Raw genomic sequence first — 13,221 nt, 5'->3', positions numbered from 1 at the left:
TCCTTCTCATGTGTCATTCTTCTTTCCATCATTCTTCACATAGACCACTCACTTTGGACTCAGGCACTCTGCTGGGTACTAAAAACTGCTTCCCGACAGCCATCACTCTAGACTGGAAGGCACACCTAAAACAGCCAAGATGATTTCAGATGCAAATAGGGCTATGAAGGATATAAAGCCACGATACTTTAGAGACGGGCGGGGGTCAGTGTTAGCTAGAATCGTGAGAGCTAAAGACTCGAAGAAGGAGGCTGAATCAAGATGATTTCAGGGAACACAGTTCTAGGCAGAGGGAACAGCAGGTGCAAAGGGCCTGAGGTAAGCAGAAGTTCCTATGTTGGAGAAGGAGGTGAGCTTGAAGAGTTATGTGGGGTATCCCACAGAGTATCACACCCTGGAGTGGAGGATCTCAGGAGGGCAATGACAATATGAAATAAGTATAACTTTTTTTTATTTTATGGTCTCCCTCTGTCATCCAGACTGGAGTACAACAGCACTCATAGTTCACTGCACTCATAGTCATCTGCCCACTTCAGCCTCCCTAGTAGCTGGTACCACAGACATGCACCACCATGCCCAACTAATTTTTTTTTTTTTTTTTTTTTTTTTTTTAGAGATGAAGTCTTGCTATGTTACCCAGATTGTTCTTGAACTCCTGGCTTCAAACAGTCCTCCTGCCTCAGCCTCCAAAAGTGCTGAGATTACAGGCATGAGCCACCACACTTAGTTAATTGTTGTATTTTTAGTAGAGACAAGATTTCATCATTTTGGGCAGGCTAGTCTGACCTCAAGTGATCTGCCTGCCTCAGCCTCCCAAAGTGCTGGGATTCCAGGTGTGAGCCTGGCCTAAATCTTTCACTATATATTTCTTAAAGTTTTAGTTCCTTTATTATCAACACACAAGAATGTTATATTATACGTAGATGTTAAAGCCCTGTACTATATTTGCATTTTTAAGTTTATTTGAACAAATTTTATGTGGCCAAATATATCAATATTTTCTTTTGTAACTTTTGTTTTGTTTAAAAATACTTTTCCACCAATGAATAAGATAAACTTTCATCTATATTTACTTCCAAAATGTTTAAGCATTTCCTGAAAAAGATTAAAGCCTTTTACTACGGAAGAAAAAAAAAAAGAAGGAAATAAAAGCAGGGTGACTATTCCAGGTACAGGGTCCAGCATGTGCAAAGACCCCACGGAGGAAGTATTTCAGGCATGAAAGGCAGGCAGGCTGGAGCAGCGAGCGGGAAGGAGAGAACAGGGAGAGGGTAAGCAGAGGCCAGCGCCACAGGCCCTTGTGGGCCATGTTAAGGAGACTCTGATCTTTAAGAGAATAGGTACCATTAAAGGGTTTAAGACTGGGCACAGTAAAATTATCAGATGTGCCCTTGACTGATCTTTGGAACCAGGAAGTGACTTACTCCACTGCTTGGCACATAATGGGCACCCAGAGTGAACCAGGGCAACTGGCCCTCCTCCTCAAATACACTGACCACTGCGGGGTGAGCAAGGTTCTTTCCTTGAGTTGGTGGAAGAATGGGAGGTTGTATTACATTTCTCACCAATTTTAGCTCCTCCTCTTTCCAAGACTGCAAACGAGAATAGAATCCAAGGTATCTAAGATGCTGAGCTAGACAGAGGGTGAGCTTTGATGTGGTGGTGGTGGCTGGCTGTGGCATACTATTGGGAAACAATCAGAGAAGCTGGCAATTTGCTCAAAGTTTGGGGTTCTGCTTTGCTCAAAGTGTGGTTGAATTGGGGGCTTAAGGGATCCTGGAACTTAGTAGAGGCTCAATGAGTACTTAATGAATGGACAAATGGATGAGTACTATAGTTTCAGATACACGCCATGTCTTTTTTTCCTCCACTCACAGTACATAGTTCTTCTGACAGACTGAGCTCCTGCATTTGTTAGATGCTGTATCCCACTGAAAAAGTTCCTTCCCTTCCCTAGGCTTTGGATTCTCTACATGAGAATCGGGAGAAGGAGGCAAGTTAGATAATGGTCAGCCTGGACTCAAGAGTTCTATAAATCTTGTATCTTGTATTTTGCAAAGAATTTACTTTCCAAGCTCAGCTGGGGAGTAGGGGTGGGACTCCCTCCCAGTTCTATTATTGGTGTCTCCCAACCCAGGGCTTCTTGGTTTTTGCTCTAAGTAGGTACAACATTGAGCATCCAAGGCTTCCTCGCTGCAGCTGCACACAGCTCTGCCAACATCTTGCTTCGGGCAGCTGGCTCCACTTTTGTTACCCTCAATACCTGGTCTGCCTAGCTTAGGGACACATAGGGTTCATGGTGGTGCCATACAGCAGCCTGAAGTTCTTCCCTTCGAGTGTGACTTCACTCAGGGCTGGCAGAGTGACAGCCCTGGATGTACTCACACTCACACACAACACCACGGAAACAAAGAAAAACACATGATGAACTCTCAGAAAGTTTCTTAGCAACTTTACATTCTTTGTTCATGAGCTCCTTGGAATCCAAGTAGTGTCTGATCACCTGCCAGTTCCCGCTTGGGGGCAGGAGGAAGAGGATGGCAGGTATGCCTTTATGAGAGCCCAGAGCTAAGCACCTACCCCACACCATTGGCCTGTCAGTCAGCCTGGGAAGCAGAGGCCTGAATTCTGGGTTTCTCTGGGATCCGGGAAAAATCCCTGCAATTTCTTCACAGCTGCAGCAACAGAATCCCAGGGCTTGGTCATTTAATCAACAAGCACAACTGAAATAGGTACTGTGGGCCCATGGAGTTTCCCATTTTGTACCCACAGTGATTGATTCCAGTTCTGTCCTAGGCCCTAGACATAAGGTTGATCTGCAATCTCTATAGCCTAGTGATGAGAACAGACAAGTCCCCACACAAATAAAAAGAGAATAACCTGATTACCACTGTCCTGCAGGTAACCACAAGGCCTGCTGAGCCTGACCCCTGCCTGCTTCTCCATCACCTCCCATCAGGACCCCAGTTCCCCACAGAGTCCAAGGCTTTCTCACCTTCAGACCATGTTCCCTTGGCTTGGAATGCTCTCCCCCCTGCTCTGCAGCTTCATCCTTTAGGTTTCAGCTTAACTGTCACCTCCCCCAAGAGGCTTCCTTGACCACCCTATTAAGAATAGATGTCCCCCCATCATCATTCTTAATCAATCGCACCTCTGTAACTCTTCGCATGGCACGTATCTTGACTTACAATTGTCACGATTGATGGTAGTTACGTTCCATAAGATGACAATCACAAGGGTCAGTTGTCACAATTCATGGTAGTTATGTTCTGTAAATCACCATGAACACAATACTGAACTATCGCCCCTAGGGGAAGTACAGGGCTATGTCCCTGCAAGCCTCTGATCACATTTTAATCAAGCAATCAAGACATAACTTTGTTTTATATGCATTTCTATTTAGAGACACTTTAGTTAATATTTATCACTGATTCATTAAATTGAACTCACGGCCAATAGCACTATGACTCATGCCTCAACAAAGCTTCTCCAACCCATATATTTTCCCTATAAGACACATGAGTCTTCTTGTGCTCAGGAACACTAGACAGCACTTCAGCCCTATGCTTGGGCACTGTATAAACCAAAATCACCAAAAAAAGCATAAAAATATGAAAAATGTGGCATTCAATAAACCACCAAAGGACACCTGTTTACAGTATGAGTGCTGAAACAAGAAGGCAGATGTCCTCTCGTTCGACCTTAGCTGTGAACATGTATGTCTACAGGCTGGTATAACAAAATAACATAACCTGATTGACAAAAGAAATTTATTTCTCACAGTCCTGCAAGCTGGGAAGTCCAGGATCAAGGTGCCAGCACAGTCAGTGTCAGGTAACAACTCACTTCCTGGATCACAGACTGCCATTTCTTCACTATGTCCTCATATGGTGGACAAGAAGGAGGGGAGCTCTGCAGAGTGTCTTTTATAAGGGCACTAATCCCATTCATTAGGGCTCCACCTTCATGAATCAATCACTTACCAAAGGCCCTGTCTCCCAGTGTCATCACTTTGGGGATCTGGATGTCAACATATGAATTCAGAAGGGGACATAAATATTCAGTCTGTGACAATGCATGTGGGACAACTCAAATTTTCTTTGCAACTCTGTGCATGTGCACATCCTTAAGTAATCTCAAAAGTACCACATGGTAGGGTGTTGTGGCTAATGCCTGTAATCCCAGTGCTTTGGGAGGTGGAAGCAGGAGGATCATTTAAGGCCAGGAGTTTAAGACCAGCATGGGCAACATAGTAAGACCCTATCTCTACAAAAATAAAAAATAAAAATCAGCCAGATGTGGTGGCATGCCCCTGTAGTCCCAGCTACTAGGAAGGCTGAGGCAAGAGGATCACTTGAGCCTAGGAGGTCAAGGCTGCAGTGAACTATGATTGTGCCATTGCACTCTATCCTGAGTGACAGAGACCCAGTCTCAAAAGATAAGATTTTTTTTTAAGTCCAATGAGCATTTTTTTTTTTTTTTTGGAGACAGGGAGCTTATATTCTAATAGGAGAAACACTTGCAGAACAACAAAACAAAAGAATAATTGCATACTGTGATAAATGCTAATAAGAAAAGACACTGGATAGAGAACAGTGCTGGAGGTGGGGATCCAACTCCTTTTAATCAGATAAGGTGCTCTGTGGAGGTGACAGGTGAAATCTGAAGAATGGAGCCAGCAAGAAGGAAATGGCATTCCAGGCCAAGGATTCTGCAAATGTGAGACTTTGAGGTAGGAAAGAGGATGGCTTATTTGAGAAATTTCAGGAAGAATAAGGTAGGCCCAGTGCTGTGGTTCACCCCAAGCATCCCAGCACTCTGGGAGGCTAAGGTGGGATGATTGCTTGAGCCCAGGAATTTGAGACCAGCCTGGGCAACATAGGGACACCCCATCTCTATATAAAAAAATTAAAAATTGGCTGGGCATGGTAGCACGTGCCTGTAGTCCCAGCTATTTGGGAGGCTGGGTCAGGAGGATCACTTGAGCCCAGGAGTTGCAGGCTACAGTGAGCTATGATCATAATATTGTACTCCAGCCTGGGTAACTGAGTGAGAACCTGTCTCAAAAAAAAAAAAAAAAAAGGCCAGAAATCACATTTATAATCCCAGCACTTTGGGAGGCTAAGGCAGGTGGATCACTTGAGCCCAAGAAGTTCAGACCAGCCTGAGCAACACAGGGAAATCTCTCTCCAAAATTACAAAAAAGTAGAAAAGTAGCCAAGTGTGGTAGCGCATGCCTGTAGTCCCAGCTACTCGGGAGACTGAGATGGAGGGACTGCTTGAGTCCAGGATGTCAAAGCTGCTGTGAGCCATGATTGCACCACTACAATCCAGACTGGGCAACAGAGTGAGACCTTGTCTCATAAAAAGAAGAATAAGAAAGCTCAAGCATTGTGGAACAGGGCGAAGAGGCACAGAGAGCACTGTCGGAATGCACTGGGAAGCTATGAGGGGCTTTAAGGGGGAGGTAGCATGGTCTGGCCTGTGTAGACCTCGCTGGGTAGAGCAGCTTAGGGACCAAGTTGGAGGCATTCACTTCAGGAAAAAGATGATGGTAGCCTGGAATGGACTGCCAGCTGTGGGAAACGAAGCAAAAGAGACAGATTCTAAATCTATCTACTGGAGGTAGAAGAAAATGGCCTCAATGATGAGTAGCCTCAGGGTGTGATGAGAGGGAGTCAAGGGTGGGACAGCTGGTACAGTTTATGGAGTCTGGATTTGGAGTCAGAGAATGTTTCAACTTGAACACCTTGGTCTGTGATGCCTCTGGAGCACCCCAAGCAAGCAGCTGAATGTTGTTGTCAGGAGTTCAGAGGAGAGATCTCGGCTGGAACTATAAAACAGAGTTATTGACCTGTGGCTTTAAATATCTGGGGGTAGGTTTAGGTATGAAGACGAATCTTAGTCACTGACTCAAGTTGCCCATTTAAAAAAATAGCTTTTCTTAAAGACTTGAAATTCAACATACAAATCTTGTTATTCCATTTTAAATCTAGTAATTTCTTCTATAAAGATAAGAACAATCACTTTCACTTGTTCTTTGATTACAGTTAATTCTTAAGTTTAGTAGATTCTATTCTCCTTAACATTTAATTGACTTACCTCCTTAATTAATCAAATTTCCTTAGACGGTTAAAACTACAATTATCAAATTAATATGCCTGATTTTCTTAAACACTTTAAATGCCCAATAGGGCAGACTTACAAATCTAAAAAGCAAAATCTTTCTAAGCATTTCAGCAACTGTTGTAAATTAATTACCTAAATGTATAAATGGAGCAAATCAGATTCACTTGGCTATTTCAAGGACCTTAAATCCTACACAAAGCAGAACAGGATCATATAAGTTTCTGTGCTGTATTCATTTCTTCATTCCTGAATATGTATTCCTATTTCCTTTCTGGAGTTACAGATTTACTCCCCCAACAAAGAGACTAGAATTTTTCCCAAATATTGCTAATGGCAGCCAATCTATTTCACTTTCAAATCTGTCATTTTACACACAAGTCTTCAGATATATATTGATAGGAGACATGAACATATGGTTGTAAGGAGACTTAGCATCATCTAGGGAAAGGATATCAAGAGAATGCAAGTGTACCCAGCCCTGAAGGCCAATACCTAGTCAAGGGGTGGAACATGTGGAGGCTAGAGATGGAACTTCCCTAACTCGGCAAATAAGTTGTGTATAACCCCTTAATGGCCTCTTAATTTGGGGAAAGGGAGATTTTAAAGATAATCCCAGCAAATGCTGCCACCATCTACCTTTTCAATCCTAATAGCTACTAATCACTGTGTGTGCTTGGACTTGTTGCTTAACCTTGCTGAACTCAGATCCCACAGGCTTAAATAAAGGATTGGTTTCCTAAGACCCTTTCTGAGTCCAACAGCCAGTGAGTCTAAGTCAGGGAGCATTGAAAGCAAAAGAGTAGACATAAGAAAATACATATGTTTGAAAGAAAGTGAGTAGGCTAGTTAAACCAGAAGAGATAATTGCCTCCAATGAAGATTTATTACATTTTAACCTTTAAAGCAGGGTGTCTTAACCTTTAAGGTGCATTAAGAATCATCCATAGATTAATGTGTTTTAAAATGTAGATTTCAGAGCCTTATACTCTTTCTACCAAGATTTTATCTAGGAGGTCTAAGATGAGGCCTGAAATTTTTGTAATTTTTTTTTAAAGCTCCCCATGTGATTGTGATGTACAGTGAGGTTTGGAACCTGAAAATATTTCCCATAAAAACTGGGTGGTACTCTGTTGGAGACAGTAGCAGTTCCTGCAATGCAAGCTGCAGAGAAGAACATTGTTAAGATTCAGAAACTTAGCCAGGTGCAGTGGCTCACATCTGTAATCCCAGCACTTTGGGAGGCTGAGGAGAGTGGATCACTTGAGACCAGGAGTTCAAGACCAGCCTGGCCAACATGGTAAAACCCCATCTTTAATAAAAATACAAAAATTAGCCAGGTGTGGTGGCAGGCACCTGTAATCCCAGCTACTAAGGAGGCAGAGGCAGGAGAATCGCTTGAACCTGGGAGGTGGAGGCTGCAGTGAGCTGAGATTGCACCACTGCACTCCAGCCTGAGCAACAGAACGAGACTCAGTCTTTAAAAAAAATTTTAAAAAGATTCAGAAACTTGACAAATGGCAAAATGCCAAGACTGCAGTGGTCCCTGGATCAAAAACCACAGGTCTTAGCAGCCCAGATTAGTCAGAGTTCTCCAGAGAAACGGAACCAAAATTAACCAAGACACACTCCCAGAATTTAAGAGATGGGGAAATTCTAAAAAGAGGTATGGCAGAGCAGCTGGTTGAGCCCCATATATATTCCACCCATCTCCACATGTAGTAGAACCCTCTGTTTTTACCTGGGCATACAGTCGCCAGGAATAAAGGCTACATCTCCCAATGTTCCCTTCCCCCGTTAGGTATGGCAAAATTCTGGCCAAAGTGGGAGGCTCCCCTACAACTTCTGGGAAGTATCCCTAAAGAACAAGGGTGAGCCCTTCCTCTGCCTTTCCTCCCTCCTCCTGGCTAGAATGCCTCAGTAGATGGAGTCCCAGCAGCCACCTTGTTCAGTGATGCGACCTTGGGAATGGAAGCCAGACATGGCAAACCAACCAAAGAGAAGCTTTACTCGGCCCCTGATGCTGAGGAAAACAATCTGATAACCTCTAGGATTCCTGATGATGAGAGAAAAATATAGGCTTATTTTTGGGTTTTCTGTTACTTGCTAAACCTAATTATGACTAATTTAGCCAATAATAATATCTAATGTTTATTGAGTACCCAATATGTAGCAGGTACTTTTATATCTAATAACTGGTTTGTATCTAATAACTCAGATAGTCTTCACAACAATCCTGAGAGGTTACTATGATCCCCATTTTACAGATGAGGAAACCAGTGCATACTAAGGACATGTAATTTTCCCAGGGCTCCCAGGCTAGTCAGTGGCTGAGCCAGGATTCCAGCATAAACTGACTACATCTGGATTTATCCCAACCATTATGCTGTACTGCCTCTTGATTCCAGAGGTCAAGTCATCCATCATCCATCTATCTATCCATTCAACAAATATTAATCAAGTCCTGGGCACTGGAAACTATGATGAGCCATATAGACAGTTCCTTGTCCTTGCAGAACTGCCAGGACAAACAATGTGAAAGGAAAATAAATCTCAGGACACCAAAATCACTAAGCCAAAGGGAAAACTCAAGCTGGAAACTGCATTAGGCAAACCTACCTCTTATTTTATTCGTAAATTAGATAACTACAAAGATAAAAAAAAAAAAAAAAAAAAAAAAAAGCTAAGGACCTCCCTCACAATTTGCCCACAGGGAAATTCCTCGTGGGCCTCAAGATCTTTACCCTAAAACAGTTCTGTTGAATTTCACCCTGGAAATGTAAATAGATAGCTTATCTTCATAGGTGTGAGAGAGAGGACAGAACTCAGTCATTTCTCTGCTCACCTGAGACAAATGAATATCTGGTTGCTTCCTCTGCCCTATTGTCGATGTAAAAATGCAGATTCACTGGGAGAAAGGCATAAATGACTATTCCTCTACCACCCACCTCACCCCTCCCCGACATGTAAATTGTATATTCAGTGAAAGGCTGAGCAAAGACTCAAAAGAATGCAACCAGTTGTCTCTTATCTACCTGTGACCTTGAAGCCCCGGCATCAAATTGTCCTGCCTTTCCAGATGGAACCAATGTACATCTTATACACACTGACTGACATCTCATGTCTTCCTAAAATGTATAAAAGCAAGCTGTATCCTGACCACCCTGGGCACATGTAGTCAGGACCTCCTGAGGCTGTGTCACAGGCACGTCCTTAGTCTGTAGCAAAATAAACCTAAATTGAGACCTGTCTCGATACTTTTGGTCTACACCAACGTATCTATGAGTACCTTACGGAACCCAAGGGCGAGCTCAACTACCAGGCCCTGGGGAGCACAGGAGACAGCACCCACCATAAGTGCCTCTGCTCTAACCACTCCCAGTAACCGCCTGTCAGTTCCTACCACCAGATTTGCTGGAGAGAAACTGACCAGTACAGTTTGAACCACAGGCTTAACCCAGCAAATACCCACTATTATACAATCAGGGGCCACCCAAGGATTAGAAACCCAGTCACTGGACACATAAGTGTCCACCTGTTCCCAAAGAAGGTCAGTCATTGGAAATCACTCCCAGAGCCATAGGCCACATTCCCCCAAAAGGGAAAAGAGGAGAGAAGGAGAGGAAAGAGCTTTTGAAGGACTGTGACTGCTTGGCCAAGGTGTCCGACTCTGATTCTTTAAGGCGTGGTGGGGGATAACTTCTCAATTGGGGCCTGAGTGAATGGAAGGAGTGAGGGTGGGGAGGACATGGGGAAGAAAAAACAGAAAAGAAAAAAAGAAAGAGTCAGTGAACTTGGCCCTTAGACCTTGGAAAACCTTGGGTCTTTGACCACAGTTCCACCTCTGGCACTCAGAAAAAAATAATAATCCTAAATAATAGAAAGTTTTATGTTCAAAAATAATTATACAGAACCATACAAAAAAAGATATCCAATTACTAGGTGGGGGCAAATGTAACTATGGTAGTAATCATGATAGCTAACATTTATTAACCACTTATGATGTTCTAGGCACAGTGTTAAGAATTTGTCACCACCTATTTCATCAGACTTAAGAAGTGAAATAATTGGCTAACATATTATAACAAGTAAAGGGTGGACCCCAGATCTGAACCCAGTTCTGACAGCAAAGCCAACTGTCTTTAGCACCACAGGGTACTGTGCTACAGCAACTGCACTGTACAACATGAACAATGGCAACTGTCAAAAGTACATAGTAATACGGGGAAAGATTATGAAAAAGTATTCCTTGAATAAAGGCTACAAAATTATACATAAAGAATGGCTACAAGTTGGCCAGGCATGATGGCTCATGCCTGTAAACCCAGTACTTTGGGAGGCCAAGGCAGGTGGATCCACCTGAGGTTGGGAGTTTAAGACCAGCGTGACCAACATGGAGAAACCCCATCTCTACTAAAAATACAAAATTAGCTGGGTGTGGTGGCATATGCCTGTAATGCCAGCTACTTGGGAGGCTGAGGCAGGAAAATCGCTTGAACCTGGCAGGTGGAGGTTGCGGTGAGCTGAGATACTGTCATGCACTCCAGACTGGGCAACATGAATGAAACCCAGTATCAATAAAGAAAAAAAGAATGGTTACAAGCATGAGCTCCCTGCCAACACACACACACACACACACACACACACACACACACACACACAGAAGTTGGCTAGGGGTATCAGTCTGGGTTCAGGAAAGAGTAAGCACTACAATAATTTGAACAGGAAAATATTAATAGAAACATGTATCAATTATAATAGGGGACTGTAGTCCCCTACAGTTATAAGAAACTACCTGTAAAAAGAAAAAAGAGCCGGGCGCGGTGGCTCAAGCCTGTAATCCCAGCACTTTGGGAGGCCAAGGCGGGTGGATCAGGAGGTCAATAGATCGAGACCATCCCGGTCAACATAGTGAAACCCCGTCTCTACTAAAAATACAAAAAATTGCTGGGCATGGTGGCACGTGCCTGTAATCCCAGCTACTCAGGAGGCTGAGGCAGGAGAATTGCCTGAGCCCAGGAGGCAGAGGGTGCGGTGAGCCGAGATTGCGCCATTGCACTCCAGCCTGGGTAACAAGAGCGAAACTCCGTCTCAAAAAAAGAAAAGAAAAGAAAAGAAAAAAGAATGCTAAATAATACAAGAATAGCAGATATAAGAGGCAGCCACTAACTAAAGGACTGAGATAGAGGACCTAAGGTCCCAGATACCCTTAAGCCAGGGGAAGTCGGTGCAGAAAAAGCTGTGTGTGCCGCAGTAGCCTAGCACTGAATGCAAACGCTGTTTAGAAAAATATGGGAAACAAGGAGGTTTTATCTATACCAACTGACTTTAGAACCAACATCACACACTGCCTGGCACAGATACCCAGCTATTTTCTACATATGTGTCTGAGCACCCCAGGTGGGAGATACCATTTTAGAGAAAGGATTATGTTTCATCCTCCTCCTCTAGCCAACCTGATGAGTTCAACAACAACTTACTTTTGAATAGAATATGAACTCTGAAGGAAGACTCCTATTAATCTGTGCCTTTTTTCCATTACATTTTCAGTCTATTTTTTTTACTGTAAAAACAAAAATAATGCTTATTAAAGAAAATACAAAGGTTAAACAAAAGGAGAAAAATAACCATATTCCTGCTACCCAGAAATTATCATTATTAGTAGTTTGGTATATGTTTTATACCAATAGTTTTTTTTTTTTCTTTAAACATAGATGTATAGACATCATATCCTACATGCAATTTCATATCCTGATTTTTTTTTCCTTATAAAAAAGCATTTCTCCATATTACTCTGAATGTGCCCAATCTCGTCTGATCTCAGAAGCTAAGCAGGGTTGGGCCTGATTAGTACTGGGATGGGATTCCACCTGGGAATACCGGGTGCTGCAGGCTTTTGGTTTTCTTTTCTTTAAAAAGCATTTCTCCAACTCCTCATCAACTCTTTAAGAATTAATGGTGAGTTATTCTCTATAGAAAATGTTTACATTGATATTGAAACTCCCTTAAATGCTAACTGCACAATATCTCTTTCTGAAGATTTTAGGTAGTTTACTTAACCACTTCCCTTTTGGCACTCTGAGGTTCTATTTTATTTTTCCTATTATAAATAATCTCATAATGAGCATCACCGTACTTCATATTATCTCGGGTAGGTCTATTTCTGACGATGGCTGTCCCAGGTGTGAAATTACCAGTTTAGATGCTACAAATACACGTTTATGGCCACTGAGCAAAACTTAAGATCACCAGGCATCCCTAACCCAGGAAACTGGTAGCTTTCCCTTTTTCAACAGGACACAAACCCGAAGCTCCTTCTATGCCCTTTAGTACTATGAAAATAGGAACACTTGCTCACCTATCACCTAACACATCCTCCGCTCTTCCCTGCCCATAAAACGCTGCCCAGCCCTAAATGACTACACTACCCTGGGCTAGTCCCATCACCCTTCGGACCTCATCTGTCCCCATGTTGCCCAGTTGGAAGGTGGCATGACTGAAGTGCTGGACCAGAGGATCCCCTGCAGCCCTTCCTGGAGGGGAGGTGGTGCCCTGAGCGCCGAAACCAAGCGCAGGGGCTTGGCAGGGCGCAGTCGCTTCGCCGACAGACCCGGGGGCTCGAAGCCATAAACCACAGCTTGGAGCTCCAGGGAAGGCCCAAGACACCGCAGCCCTTCCCCATCTCGATCCCGAGATTGGCCCCCGGCCCCCACTTTCAGCCTTCTCTCCATCTCCCCTGCAGCTCCCTCCTCTTGACCGCGGCTCACCTAGTCCACCCTCCAGACCTCAGCCGGACTTCCCACTCTTCCCTGTGGAGGGGGCGCCCAAACCCCTCGGGGTCTCCTTTCCCACTCTCCTTTTCTTTCCGTGCCGTCCAAGCTAGTCCCAGTCTCCACAGTCTGGAAGTTCCCGGCTACCGCCAATACTGCGACCACCTTGCAAGATCGCCCATCACCTCCACATGTCTTTCCACTTATCTGCATGGGGTTGTCCCTCTGTCTTTCCCGCCATGACTGGCTTTCCGTCCTGTCTCACCACCCTCCCTCCCATGTGTCCGCGAGTCCTCTGGTCCTGGCCCCTTCGTTGGATTCGTCC

The 13,221-nt window shown here is 43.9% G+C and overlaps 1 pseudogene; it reads left to right on the top strand.

Moving 5' to 3' along the window:
* The first annotated feature begins 11,902 nt into the window (after positions 1-11,902).
* LOC120365599 (5S ribosomal RNA) lies at positions 11,903-12,021 on the top strand (annotated as a pseudogene).
* Positions 12,022-13,221: the final 1,200 nt, after the last annotated feature.

The sequence above is a fragment of the Saimiri boliviensis genome, chromosome 1 (genome assembly GCF_048565385.1).
Source record: "Saimiri boliviensis isolate mSaiBol1 chromosome 1, mSaiBol1.pri, whole genome shotgun sequence".
Lineage (NCBI taxonomy): Eukaryota > Metazoa > Chordata > Mammalia > Primates > Cebidae > Saimiri > Saimiri boliviensis.
The sequence above is the reverse complement of the archived record's forward strand: the minus strand, read 5'-3'. Positions and strand labels throughout refer to the sequence as shown.